This window comes from Protopterus annectens, chromosome 2.part2 (assembly GCF_019279795.1).
Source record: "Protopterus annectens isolate FY-2018-M chromosome 2.part2, PAN1.0, whole genome shotgun sequence".
NCBI classification, from domain to species: Eukaryota; Metazoa; Chordata; order Ceratodontiformes; family Protopteridae; genus Protopterus; species Protopterus annectens.
Genome location: NC_056730.1, coordinates 855966017 through 855981995, shown reverse-complemented (window position 1 = coordinate 855981995; position 15979 = coordinate 855966017).

Sequence of the window (15979 nt, the reverse complement as noted above, 5' to 3'; positions counted from 1 at the left end):
CAGTCCTTTGTGTGTGTTGATACTGTTTGCATTATACTAATATCACACTTGGATTCAATGGTTATCCACAATCTGCAGTCCTCCAGAATGCTGCTTGAACAAAGGATGTGTATGCCATTCTTGACATCTGTGACTTAAATAATGAACAGGATAGGGCTTAGTACACAGCCCTGAGGTACAGACCTGATCACTGGACTGTAGGTATAGGTCACTTCACACACTTGAACATATTTATATGTTACATATGTGATACAGTGATCTACCCACTTGGTGATATAGCTGTTTATGGCCACTTGTGACAGTGTTGCAGTAATACCTCAGTGCGGATTTGTGTCAAATGCCTTGGTCTGGTCAACTTCCACAGGGTGAAAGTGTTGTCATCATGCATGCCCTTGTTGAAGAGGTCAGTGGTGACATGTTGGTCTACTTCACAGATGAGGAGAGTCAGGATGTATCTATGCATGCATGCATCAGGTGATGTTCCCCCTCTCCAGTCAAACGGATGCATGTTGATGTACACCCTTCTACAGGAACATATTTCTTCTGGAGTCTGTGTTGAACTGTGTCTGGTAGGTCCATGTTTTGAGTCACACTATAGATAACCTGTGATGTTGTCAGAGCTCATTGATTCTGTGTTATTAGCCATATAGAGTGCACAGGTATGCCACCCTCCTCAGCACAGAAACTTGAGTAATGTTTGCATGTATACTTTGGCTAATGGACAGTGGTGACCGGGGGGGGGTGACATGTGAGACAAACTGTCAGCTAGCGGATTGTCTACTTCCTCCAGTTAGGTATGTCTGGTAGCATCCATATGCACATCTGTGCTTAGTTGTATATTCCACTTAATATTTCAAATGCATTTGAATAAATTATTTGTGAAAAGATTTACAAATACAACTGTGATCATTCAACACATTTCACACACTGGTACTATGCACGCAGTCATACATCTGTAACAATGTCATGTACTCACATCAATTGCATAACATATGCCTATATGTGTTTTATTGGCAAGCTGAGTTTGAACAGCCTGATGTCTTGTCAGGACACATTACACAGTTGTTTGTGGCTCCTGCAGAACATTTCCTGACACAAATGCTAACAGTCACACAATAGTGCTGCTGACCCCCTCAATAATTCTTGGTTATAGCAATACAACTGCACATACAATGAATTCCACAAGATTGCAATTGTATTAAAATATGTGATACATTGTTGTGTATATCACAGCATAACAACATGTGTATGAGACAGGACTTATGTGAACATGTAATCAATATGAATTTATATTGATGTGTGTCACAGAACATTTAATGATGGTATATAAACACTTGCACACCTATACCATACTGCAATTGTCACTGTGAGGATGGAATGTAAACTCTGTCGACAGTTGATCTGCTCCACTGCAACACATGACCTAATAAGTCAACAAATACATACAAGTGTATCATATCATGTCAATCAAGTAACTCAACAATATGTACTGTTATGACACAGACATAGTTCATGTTGGGGTAAATTACTTGAGACGTACTTGTCTAGGCTCTATGAAGAGACACATGACTGAACTCTCAGATTATGTGTCCAGGCAGGTATGACCCTAGCCTTAAAAAGCATTCTACCTTCACCCAGGATGATGCCACAAAATAAACAAAAAATAATTGACTTCAACAATTGCCTTAGCTTCTGGTGTCAGTCCAGGGGGATCCAGTATCTTTCAGCCTGGGATGACATGGCTGGCAGGCCATGTGGTTTTGCCTGAAATGGTCTATGTGACAAAGGGGGATACTGCCAGCACAGCGAGCTGGAATTTTGTATGTATTTATTTTAACAGTGGAAACTGGAATACAGGAGGGTAATGTCAGAAAAATAACTGAAATTAAATTACTTTATGGCTACGCAATAAAAGATGGTATCTTTCAGTTTTCAGTGTAGCTAGAGACATAGAGTCTGTGCTAAGAAGCTTTCAGTATTGTCTTTGGAGTGAACTAATTACTACCTCTGAAAGCATGAAAAAATATAATTGCTTTATGACTTTCAGCATCTGCCAAACAGCTGAGGTCTATGTATTTTCACAGGGAGATACTAAATACTGCCAGATTCTGGCAGTGGGGGTGTCACCTGAGATAGAGTCAGATGACAAGATGTGATGTCATTCTGCAAGCTATCCCAGCAGTAATATTTGAGATATTAATTTGAGAAGTCTCTTAGAGACACAGCATTCTGTATTCTGTCATGGACCTGACAAGAGCCATTTACCACACACCTGCCTTGCTCTGTAAGTTTCTAGGGTATATTAATTCTCTTAGGTATAGTCAGGAATATAGCAAAGTTTAGTTTAGATATTTTTATTTATTTATTTGAGACTGTCCTTCAATGTTGTTTTAAATATTTCCTGTGGTTTTGAACTCTGATGTCACTGTGAAAATATACAGAGTATTTTCTTATTCTTTTATTATTTATTATTAATTATACAATGACTCCCTATTAATATTCAAAAATGTGCATGCTGATTGGCCAGCCCAACCAGCGTGCCTGTTGTAAATCCCGCAATATACCAATGGAAAAAGGTCCGGTCACCCAGACTTTTTTACGTTGGTATAAACTGCCCCAAAACCTTTATTTTTTACTATTAAAAAAAAGAGAGAGAGAAAACGGAGCAATGGAGACTCTTTTTTCTCCATTGCTTCCATTTCAAAGCATTGATGTACTGGGTATATGTGGGAACGCAAGTCCCATATGCATGCTCAGTATATCAAAATGAAGAAGCAGTATACCTCAACCGGCAGAAGAACAGCGATCCGCCATTATACAAAGACATTATTTAAGAAAAGTATCTTTTTTCTTAAATAATGTCATTGTATAATAGCAATAACTGACTCTGTGGTTGTGGTATATTGAAGATTTACCCACAGTTGCCTTTGTTTAATCACTAAGGTGATTAAACCACACCAACTCTGGGTAAATCTTCAATATACCACACCACGTCGTCGATTATTACTTAAATATATTTAAACTTTTCATTGTGGCTGATCTGTGTAGAGATACTTAAGTTTTGAGAGTACTTGCATATTTATTTGGTGAGACTTGTGTGGGCCACTGCTAATAGCCTTGCTCCTGGTCAAACTACCATTTGTGTTAATATTACACAGTAAGATTGCACACCCTTTGTTAAGGGCCTTAAAGTAGCTGACAAGGAGTTGGCTGGTGGCAGTGATAACTACCTTATAATCTGGGCAAAAGGGGCATGGTGGCAGTGATAACTACCTTATAATCTGGGCAAAAGGGGGCATAGCTAGTAAACCTGTGCCACCCTTCCTCAGTTGTGTTTGTGTGTGTGTGTGTGTGTGTGTGTGTGTGTGTGTGTGTGTGTGTGTGTGTGTGTGTGTGTGTGCGTGTGTGCGTGTGTGCGTGTGTGCGTGTGTGTGCGTGTGTGTGTGTGTGTGTGTGTGTGTGTGTGTGTGTGTGTGTGTGTGTGTGTGTGTGTGTGTGTGTGTGTGTGTCAGCTACTTGGGCAGGGACACAAAGCACTTGTTGGAAAAAGAGGGTGCTGGAGACCTTGGCTTGGTCACTCTATAGCTGTGCCAGTGGGGAGTCTTACAGGAGATCTGGAGAAAGAGGAGAAACCAGCCCCGGATTTACTGTCGTCTCTAAGGGAAATTGCACTTGATGCAGAGAGCTGCATCTGGAAATACACCATGTGTACCTGTTATACTGTCAGTGTACATCCCCCACTGGTGCCAGTGGTAAGGATTGAAGCTCCTTAATTACTAGTCCAGTGGTGGGGCATCACATTATTGGCTAGCAGTGGTGGGATCACTGCATCACATACTGGGATTCAGTGGTGTGAATATCGATCTCCTGTAGCCTGTAAACAGTGGTCACTAAATAAGGTGTTTGTACTCTCAAGCAGCCAAATGGTAGACATTCACAGTTTCATATCACAATAGTTGTATTTTTATTTTTTTTATGTTAGCATAGTTAGTCAGGGAGAGTAGGCAAGGATGTCAGCAGAGGATTATGGCAAGCTGATAAGGATCCAGTTAGCTGAGATGTGCCAATCCAATGGACTGGTGCATGCCAACTTGACTAAAGCTGAAATGATTGGAGCCTTAACCACAGCAGCATCAAAGACCAGAAACCAGGAAGACAGCCAGACTGGCCATGGGGATGGACAACTTTCAGAAAATGGACAGTTCAACTTTGTTTCAGTGGATTTAAAGTCCATCTGGAGGAAAGAGATTTGAACTGGAAGCCAAACTTTTAGAACTAGAATCAGCAAAGAGATTTGGCATTTCGAGATCAAAGCAGAATCAGCAGAGGGACTGCAGCATTTGGAATTAGAATCAGCAAAGAGATTGAGATGTCTATAAGCCGAAGAAAATGAGAGGCAGAGGCAATATAAAAAGGAGATGCTGACTCTTTGCCTGGGTCATGGATTTAATGGAGAAGGGAAAAACAATAAAAGTCAGTAAATTTATTTCACAATTTACAGAGGGTGATAATTTTGATAGTTTTATTCATATGTTTGAAAGGGTTTGTAAACAGTATAATGTTGACCAAGGGCTCTGGGTACAGTTCCTGACCCCCTTACTCCATGGTAAATCTATAATTGCTGATTATAAATTGTCTGATACTGAGCACTTACATTATAATACTGTTAAAAAATTGTTTATTGGAATGCTTTAAGTTAACACCTGAAGCTTATAGAAAAAAGTTCCATGAGCATAGGCGCAAGGCAGATGAAAGTTTGTGTGAATGTATTGCTAAGCTAAGCACTTATTTTCATAGGTGGGTGAGTGGGTGTCAGGTCACCACTTCTGATGGGCTGGAAGATATCTTGGTGAGGGAACAAGCCCTTAGCACATTGCCTGAGGACATGAGAATCTGGTTGGCAGATAGAGAATGCAACACCGCAAATGAGTTAGGGGAAAAGGGAGACTTATACCTAGCAAGCAGGGCATCACTGCACAGGAAAGGGATATCCAGTGCTGCACATTGGTGTAAGGGAACCCATGGTGGGCAGCCTAAACTGCCCCAACAGAGTCCACCAGTAGCAGGGGAAGCCACTACAGGTACATGGCCAAGATCAAGGGTTAAATGTTTTAAATGTAACCAGTGGGGCCATGTAGCATATAGATGTCTGCAGAGGCAAGGTGTGGAACAAAAGGTGGGAGAGCCAGTAAGTGGGAATGACAGAATGCCAACAGTAAGTTTTCTGGAGACAACAGGGTACCAAGCTACCACAAGAGGTTATATCATATCTTATACATGGGAAACAGTACACTGCTAAGAGAAACACAGCCTCTGACCTAACCATTGTGAAGCCTGCAATGGTTAAATATGAGCACTACTTGCTTGGGCAGTGTACTCCAGTCAGAGCTTTAGGAGGGATCCCATTCCAAACACCTTTGGCTAGGGTTCACCTTGACTGGGTGGGTGGAAAAGGAAGCAAGCAAGTAGGTGTGTTTGAGGATATCTCTGCAGATGTTCTGATAGGGAATGATTTTGATAATGCAGTACCGTGTGTGCATGCAGTTACACACAGTCAGGCTTGGAGACAAGTATGTGGGTCTGGTAGCCTGGGGGGGAGGGGACAAAGATAGACCACCCACTTGAAGCCAGGACTGGTCAGGTGGGTACCTCAGTGGGAGCTACCCTGTAGCAGTGAGACTGAAGGTAAGCCACAGCTGCTTGTAGGTACTGATGTTCCCTTGGACAGAGTGACTGCAAGGGCAAAGGTGAGTAGTAGCACCCAGGTTGACAGTAAGGCACCACTATCAGAGGATACCAGACTTCCTGTAGAAAGGGAGCTGGGAAGGGTTACAAAGAGAGAGTTGATACAGACTCACCTCTCAGACCCTACATTACAAGGCTTGAGGGAGGTTGCTAGTGAGGCACCCAATTCTCAAGGAAAGGGGGAATCTGTATACTGGGACAAAGGGATACTGTATAGAGAGTGGGCCTCTGAGGGAGGACTAGAGGGTGAAAGAATGCGACAGTTAGTAGTGCCCAGTGTCTACTGTCTGGCACTTCTATCCGTAGCCCATGACATTCCCTTTGCAGGTCATATGAGCATAAAGCAGACAAAGAAATATATTATGCAGAACTTTTATTGGCCTGGAATTTCCAGAGATGTAACAGGGTACTGTAGGAACTGTGAGCAGTACCAAAAGGTAGGCAAGGCAGGAGACAAGGTCAAAACTCCTTTGATGCCTTTGCCTGTGATTGAGGAGCCATTTCAGAGGGCAGCTATGGATATTGTGGGGCCTCTGAGTACTCCAAGTTCCACAGGGAAGAATTATATCCTAGTGGTAGTAGATTATGCTACTAGATACCCTGAGGTGGTAGCTCTGTCCTCCACTAAGGTAAAAAAGATGGCAAATGCTTTGTTAGAGATTTTTAGCAGGGTAGGTTTCCCAAAAGAAATACTGACTGACAAAGGTGCCAAGTTCATGTTAGACCTGCTGGCTTGTCTATGGAAGCACTGTGGGATGAAGCACCTAAAGACCACTCCTGCCACCCCCAGACTAATGATCTTGTGGAGAGGTTAAACTCAACACTAAAGATCATGTTACGGGCATTTGCAGACCAGTTTAAGAGGGAGTGGGACAAATATTTGCCCCATCTTTTGTTTGCTTACAGAGAGGTGCCCCAGGAATCCACAGATTTTTTTTACCCTTTGAGTTTCTGTATAGGCATTGGGTTAGTGGACCTCTAGATTTGATTCAGGATGAGTGTGAATCCCACAAGGAGTCTGTTGTGGCAAATGTCCTAAACCTGAAGACAAGGCTCAGAGACTCATGGGCTTAGCCCAGCAGAACCTGGCAGAAGCCCAAAAGCAGAAAAAGGTCTGGTCTGACAGGAATGCTTGAGCTAGAGAGTATGCTTTGGGGCAGCAGGTTATGGTTTTCATTCCTGTCAGACACAACAAGCTGAAAGCAGTTTGGGAGGGACCCTTCAAAGTGGTAAGCAAGGTCAGTGATGTTAACTACCTGGTAGAACTGCTAGGCAGGAGGCAGGGGCAGAAAATGTACCATGTTAACTTGATGAAAACTTACCATGATAGAGAGGCCCTTGTGCTGAGTATTTGCAGTGGATGGCAGGAGAAGTCTGAGGGGCATCTGGTGACTGATCTCCTCAGTGAGGCTCAGACTGACACCTCAGTGGAAGGGGTTAGTAATGTCTCAGATGCTATCCCCTACCCAGGTTCAAGACATCTGAGCAGTATTACAGGAGTTTGAGGATATGTTTACTGGGAAACTGGGGTGTACCCACCTGGTGCAGCACCATGTGGATACAGGACCCCAAAGGCCTATTAAACAGACCCCTTATAGGGTGCCTGAGAGACTCAAACAGACTCTGAGGAAGGAGATACAGGAAATGTTGGAACTAGGGGTAATCCAGGAGTCCCCAGTCCCTGGCCTCCCCAGTGGTGCTTGTACCAAAGAAGGATGGCATCACTGAGTTCTGTGTGGACTTTAGGAAATTAAATAGTCACACAGAGTCAGATGCTTACTCCATGCCTAGGACAGATTAAGCCCTAGAGCAGCTGGGTGGGGCTAAGTATCTTACCACGATTGATCTTACCAAAGGCTACTGGCAGGTGCCCTTGACTCCCAATGGTAGAGAGAGGTCAGCATTTGTGACTCCTTTCAGCTTGTACGAGTTCACAAAGCTGCCCTTTGGGATGAAAAATGCCCCAGTGACTTTCTAGAGGCTTGTAGATCATATCCTAGCAGTAACAGGAGATTTATCCTTGCTTATCTGTATGATATTGCCATCTACAGCCATTCCTGGCAAGAACACCTTCAGCATGGCAGGGAGGTGCTGGGCAGATTACAGAGCTGGAAGTGTCAGATGGGTATGGCAGAGGTCTCCTACCTTGAACATAGAGTGGGGAGTGGTAAGATCAGGCCAGAACCTGCCAAAGTGGAAGTCATTCAGGCATGGCCTGCCCCTGTTACCAAAAAGCAGGTGAGGGCATTTGTAGGGACAGTAGGGTACTACAGAAAGTTTGCCACAATTATAGTACCATAGCTGCTCCCCTCACAAACCTGACAAGGACAAACAGGCTAGATAAGGTAGTGTCTCAAACCATGGGGTGGGGATGTACTCAGCCAGGTTTCCTCAGAGGGGGGAGAGCACCCAGTGGTATATCTCAGCTGTAGGCTCCAACCCAGGCAGGAATGATATGCACTGTAGAAACGGAATGTCTAGCCATAGTGTGGGCACTGCAAAAACTTCTGCCTTATCTATATGGAAGGATATTCACTGTAGTTACAGACCATGATCCCTTATCATGCCTACATCAAGCCAACCAGCAAAATGACAAGCTACTAAGGTGGAGCCTAGGGTTTCAGGCATATGGTATGACAGTGCAGTACCACAGTGGGGTTAGCAATCCCAACATAGATGGGCTTTCAAGACAGGGCATGGGGTAATGTATTCTCACATAAGCTCATCCCTTTCAAGCAAAGTTTCTCAAGGGTCACTAGTAAAAATTAGTTTGAGTCTTTGAGGGGTGAAAAATTGTGACAAAAGCGAATACTGCTAGCACAGCTAGCTGGAATTATGTAAATAATTATGTCATTTGTGAATATCAACAGGATTTATATAAGATCCTTGTGTTACAAATGTATTAGAACTGTATGTCATGTGTACACCAGACTGCTCGGTACATGGGTTTGTATTGAGAAGATATTTTGTAGAGTGCTTATGCTTGAAATGCATACACAGTGTGCCCTGCTGGAAGAGAACAGAAATGTACATGCACTAGTGTAACCGTTTTAATGTATATATTTTAACAGTGGAAATAGGAATACAGGAGATTAGCTTCATAAGAATAACTGAAATTAAATTACTTTATGGCTAGACAATAAAAGATGGTATCTCTCAGTTTTCAATGTAGCCAGAGACATAGGAGTGAATTTAATAAAGCCTACACAGATGTTTTGTCCCTGTATGCATCGTGGCACAGTGCTTACATGGAAGTAAGCAGATGTGCGATCCAGTCAACAGAGCTGAGGGTAGTGCACGAGCATGCGAATATGGAAGTGCCCATGGCATGCAAATCACCTCATAAGCAGGTGAAATGCATGCAAATGAGGCAGGTAGAACAATCCAGCAAGCAGATAGGCATTCGTGCAAACCCAGTGTTGGTGTCCGTAATGTACATGGAAAAATTCCATGTACAGGATGTAAAAATGACACCAGGGGCTATAAAAGTGCACTTACAGTGGCAGAAATAGTATGGAGGACACATATATGTACAAATGTAACCACTCTGTGTCCAAAACCATGTGTAAAAATAATGTAAAATAATTTTTTTTTAATACACTGGGTATGATTGTGTGGTATCCTGCAGTGCGCAAACATACCATTATGGAAAAAAAGTAAAAAGACTGAAAAAACAGAATTTGTGAGTATGTAACAGTAATGCATTATAGGACCCTGTGTAGAGTATGTACAATGTAGAACTGCTGTGGTTGCTAATGAGGCAGGGCCTGAAACCTTGAAGCTTCCAGGTACTGTAAACAGATCTATATGCAAATGAGCTGAAGTTACTGAATAGCACAAATGGGTACCTGTGTCTGCAAATCCCATCCATGGTGGGACAAAACCATGTTGGTGTCCACAAAAGAGGTAGCTGACATCAAAAGGGGGTGTGCCTGCAAATGTTTAAGCTTATTGGTGCTCAGCAGCACCTGTTTGTGTGGTATGCCGCTCTGCTGAGCAGCAGGTGTGTCCAGTGACTTATATCGTTTGTTTATCTCTGAAGCATGTGTTGCTGTGGGTTTGAATGTGTTTGAGCATCTTTGTGTGGCATGCAGCCATGCAGAGCATGACCTTCCATGGGGGTGTCTCTGCTCACTGATAAGCCTTATTTATCTGTGCAGCGTGGGTTTCGTGGTGCACCACAGTGCCCAGCAAGGAAGGCTGCCAAAAAAAAAAAATTGGCTGAAAAAGCCAATGATATATTAAGTACTGATAAGCCCTGTTTCACTTAAACTAAGGCCATTCAACCCCTTAATGATGTACTTGGCAGGTGGAATGCATCATAGGTAGCCAATCACACAGGCTACACCTACAGCATAGCACTATAAAGTATGCATGCGTCCTACAATCTGATATTCCTCCATACTCTGCACCATTAGAGTACAGACTTAGGAATTTTAGCCTAGAGAATGCTAGGGCCTGCTGCAGGTCGGCTATATATGTATGTGCTAGATGGTGAGGTCAGTGCAGCTGCTGCTGATACTGACCATAGGCCTCGACTGGGAAGGAAAAGAGTGTTCAGTCCCAGGGTAAACTAAATGAGCTGGAGATTGTAGAGTGATACAGGGTGGACAGGGACATACTACAAGAACTCAGTGAGCTCTGCCAACCTCACCTCAGACCCAGAGCCAACAGAGAGAAACCAATCCCAGTGGAAATAAAGGTATGTGTAGCCCTTAGGATATGCACTACAGGTACTTTCCAAAGACCAACTGGTGACATGATGGGGGTCTGACAGGCATCTGCTTCCAGGATACTCTACCAGTTCCCGGATGCCATGCTACCACATGCCAGTGAGCAAAGTTATTTTCCCCACACCCCTGAGGAGAGGGCCAGCAGTATGCGACCCTTCCACCATGTAGAGCACTACCCTGAGGTACTGGGTGCAAAAGATTGCACTCATGTACACATCAAGGCACCACCCAGTGAAGAGGGTAGACTCTACATCCTCTGCGAGGGGTACCACTCCATCAACTGCCAGATTGTGTGCAATGGCCAGGGCATTATCATGAATGTTGAGTGCTGGCAGCCCTGGCAGTTATCATGACTCCCAAATCTGGCAAGCATCACAGTTGTATCAGTTGTTTTCTGGGGGGGACAACCCACACGGCCACTTACTTGGGGAAGCTGGCTACACACTGGAACCATAGATGATGACACTCATCAGAAATGCCACCCACCCACTGAAGAATGCCATAATGAGGCACACACACAAACCAGGAACATCGTAAAGCATATGTTTGGGCTGCTGAAGTCATGGTTCTGGTGCCTCAATATATCTGGTGGAGCCTTGCAGTATTCTCCAGCCACATGTGCACAGATGTTTATAGTATGTGCCATGCTGCACAATGTGATCCTGCGGAAACAGCTGTAGCAGGATCAGCAAAAGAAAGGGATATACAGCCCCCAACAGTGCCTAGATCACCACAGCCACACCCACAGGGAGACTCAGAGGTGGAACCCCCTGAAGCTGTTCCTATATGCAGACGTAGGCATGCCCAATATGCCCTGGCCTTGGCCAAGAGACAATGCATAGCACATGCACTGACAACCTAAGGCCATAGGGACTGACACCTTACTCTGACTCCCATTCATATTAGTAAAAATGATGCCAGCCAGCCCATACAGCCTGTATCTCACCATGTGTTGGCTGTGGACTGCATGCATCAGACAGAGTCAGCCCCAAACTACAGGTTTGTCAACTGCTGCATTCACAAGGTAAGTCACTTTCCAGTATACCACTTGTAAGGGGTACTACAATATGGTAGCATATGTATGGACCTGCCGCATGTATGCAAGGGAATATAGTGAACTATATATAGTGTGCTACTGGGCTACTTGCAGAGATCTATAGTGGGCTACTGGAATACTTGTACAGCTCTAACAGCCACTTGGGACAACAGGTACTCTGTTCACTAGTATGTGACCCATAATATCCACTAGGCAACATGGCTGGAGACTCCACGACATTATTCCATGGAGATGCCAAACAGTGGGGTCCCAGGATAGTCACATGATTGTCTATGTCAGCAGAGCATACGCTGGTCAGTCCCCACCCCAAACACATCAGTGTTCCCATACAACTGCTGTAATAGTAAGTCTGCAATGATATACCAGCAGACCAGATAATTCCTCTATCCTGTTGATAGTATGAGGAATGAAACCTCTCTGTCTGTTGGCTGGTGTGGCTTTCTAGGCCAGGAACAGTAGCATGTGTGATGGTGTTGATGGTTTGAATCTGGCAGCATCCAACATCTTTTGCATGTGAGGTACTCATATGGTGGTAGTCCCACAGACTGTCATAACCCCTCAATTTGTTACTGCAAGAAAGCTTTACAAAGCCAGAGTGAATGGGGGCACAAAGGGCCATACCTACAGACATTATATATGCTCTGAGTAACCTACCAGTTGGCTAGTACAACAGCAGGCTGCAACAGGTCAGATTAGCTGCAGGATGTAAAGGCCATCACTTAAATGTGTCAGTAGGTACAACAATTCAATGACCACTGTTTACAGTATAGCACTGGAAAACCACAACTGTATGAGGAACATAGCAGACACATAGGGTGAAATGCTGGACATTCTGCAAAAACATGTACAGGGAGAGGTATGCAGACTGTCACCCTGTGTGTGGTGTTTCACCATATACCCCAGTCATATCATACCTCTCAACATCTCAGAGCAGGAAATCTGGCCAAATAAAATGAATAAAAGTGGGACCAAGGTCCACAAATTGGGGCATGTTTTAAATATTTGCTCCGACAAACATAGAATGTTGATAGAATAACAGGTTCTGCAATAGCATGACTCTCCTGATGTGCATGGAATCTGAAACTCAAATGTCTGTCATTATTATTTACGTCAATCTTCAGTGATATGTCACTAGTTTGCCAGAAAACAACAATGATATGTGAAATGGGTCAAAAATATGAGGCAAAAGTCTGGACAGTCTGTGAAGCTCTGTACAGTTCTGAAGTATGAGTCACATATTAAGGTCAGCAAACACCCAGGGAATGCCTTGCACAATATTAGGGAACTGCAGTAGAGTGGTCACAGGTGCAGCAGCTAATGGCCTGCAGGACACAATAATCCCAGACTGGAGAATAGGTAGCTCTGGCCTGAAGTCACATTGTAAGTACTGACAATCACACTGGACATGCTCCTACACTTAGATAACTGTGGCCCAAGTCTGTTGCCTCTACCTCCCCCAAGACCTGCTATATGTCTGTACATAGATACAGCTACGTATACATACCTGCCTCTCTATACCCCACAGGCTTGATTAGTGTCTCTATCAGTATGTAACACACACACACACACACACACACACATATATATATATATATATATATATATATATATATATATACATATGATAACAAAATGTATATATAGCTATATAAAGTACAATGATACATAGACTCCCTACATATACCTACATAGCACATTTACATTACTTACAGACACAACTACATTTAAGGAGACATCCCTGTTATACACATTTATGTAGATATGGGCAGGGATGTATGAATGTCTCCATATACCCCAGAATGCTGAGGTTACCTGCACATACACATCACAACAGCTGTCCTATGGCACCAGACCAAGGCCGCAGCAGTATATAATCCACTCACCCACAGACCCCTGTGCCTGTGGACTGTCACCCTGTAGACAGACGTAGGTACACATGTGGTGTAATGTACAATGGGTGCAATGCATTTCTTGCACATGCCATATTGTCCCAGGTCACATGTCTGCCTATCAAACTGCAAACAGACAGATATGGGCAGATTGGTAAGTGTACACACACATAGCAGGGATATTACCAGGTATCCCACCTCTAGGACACTACATACAATAACAGTACCAAGCAGTATCATTCTGCAGGCCACACATGCTGTCTAACACAAGACCACTTTGCATACTCCACAAGTACTGTGCCTGCATCAGCACATACAACATGCATAACCTGTGGAACATGCAATAGGTACTGTGAGCTGTAGTGTGTAATAGTAGATAGGTAGGAGTTCTAATAGCACATCATCCAACTGTGTGTGTGTGTGTGTGTGTGTGTGTGTGTGTGTGTGTGTGTGTGTGTGTGTGTGTGTGTGTGTGTGTGTGTGTGTGTGTGTATGTGTGTGTGTGTGTGTATGTGTGTGTGTGTAGCAATATTTCTCCTCACAGCACTATGGACATGCCCATATGGGCTGTCTCTGTGCAATGATATGCTTTTTATGGCCCTGTGACTGGCTGCTGGCCTCTAAATTCCCTCATGTACAAGACCTGTAGATGTCATCCACCTTGACAGCACTGCCTGACAATCTAACAGATAAACTCCATGGCACATACAATAAGTACTGCAAGCTATAGTGTGTGCGACTAGATAGGTAGGAGTTTTAATCTCACATCATCCAACACTGTGTGTGTGTGTGTGTGTGTGTGTGTGTGTGTGTGTGTGTGTGTGTGTGTGTGTGTGTGTGTGTCTGTGTGTGTGTGTGTAAATATATCCCCATGCAGCAATTCAGACAAGCATATAGGGGCTAGCTTTGTGTAATGATTATGCATTATATGCCCAGTGACTAGCTGCTGGCCTCAACATTGGCCTCCTGTACAAGGCCTGCTGATATCATCCACCTTAAGAGCACTGGATGACAGTATAATACCAGGTAAACAGTGTGGCACATGCAATAAATACTGTGAGCTATAGTGTATACTACTAGATAGGTAGGGGTTCTAGTCTCAAAGCATCCAACCTGTGTGTGTAAATATGTCCCCTTGCAGCACTAGGGACATGCTCATATGGCCTACCCCTAGGTATTGGTTATGCATTTTATGGCCCTGTGAATAGCCGTTGGCCCTAAACTGACCTCCTCTACATAAGCATAATTGATGTCCACCACCATCTAGAGTTGTACGTGCAGAATACCCAGGTAACATGCATCAAGGCTAGTACAGTGTGTCACAGGGTATGAAAGCATGATGATGCTGACTGTCCCCATTGTCCCTGACACACTGTTGTACACATATGCACCGAGGGAGCCATGCACATATACTGCCATACCTTGCTGATGTCATATCTCTGTTGTCCTACCTTCCCATCCTGTGCCGTTGTATTGCCACCATGTGTTCATAGGTGAACTGCTCAGACTCCTAGGACAAAAACATACACAGGTCCATGACACACCTGTCATTCTGTAACACTACTGCCAGTGTACCATCAGGCAACAAAGATATACAATGTTTGATGTGTAGTCATGACGCATGCCAGCATACAGTACCCATTGTGGCAACAAAAAAGTGGCATTGCATAACACTACTGCATTACAGAAACACATGTAAAGTTATATAGTCACCATGTGCATCAGACACATATATGCAGGTCTCCGCATCGATGGCATGGATGGCAGGGATGTGGCACAGGTATAATCACATGCGCATGGTGTGGTGTGGGGGTGTCAGAGGCCTAGGCTGTGCCAAACAGTTGACAGCCTCTGTGTGAGTCAGTAAGGAGTGCTGGTTAGATGGGCCATGGAGAGGTGCCATGTGTGTCTGTAGGTGACCTGCATATGACAGTGGTGTTGGAGTGTGTCCATGTCCACAGTCAAGCCCAGTGCTAGCCCTACACATGTATGGTGGTCAGCTGTAAACCATACATGGTAGAGTGGACAGTTCACCATCTCTGGCCATGAACATGGGAACTGGCTTCACCAGGAATAACACAGGCACCACCATGCCCAAGGTGGCTGTTGTCTGCTGGGCCTGTGTCCCCCATGGGATCACCTGGGACCATGTACCCATGGCCTGTCACATTGTGGTGTAGACAGCACACTTCCCTCTGCAGCACTGAAGATATTGCCACTACAGTATTGTGAGTGTGCATGGTCACATGGACTCTCAGCAGATGGTGTTGCTAGCCTACATCCACATATCCATTGCCCAACTCCAGATGTTCCAGCCAGACAATGTGCACTCAAAGACAGACACTGTCTCAGCCCATCTGTCCACTACATCAGTGAAATGATCCAAGGCATCACCAATGCAGTGGAGACAGTTACAGTTGTCAAACTGTGCTCCATCCATAGCCCTAAGCATCCAACTGGTGTTGCATTCAGAATGTGCCTGTGCCTCCATGACAGCCCGAAACATGCAGTGAGTGACCCATGAGGTGACACCTGCAACAGGAGATGGATGGGCA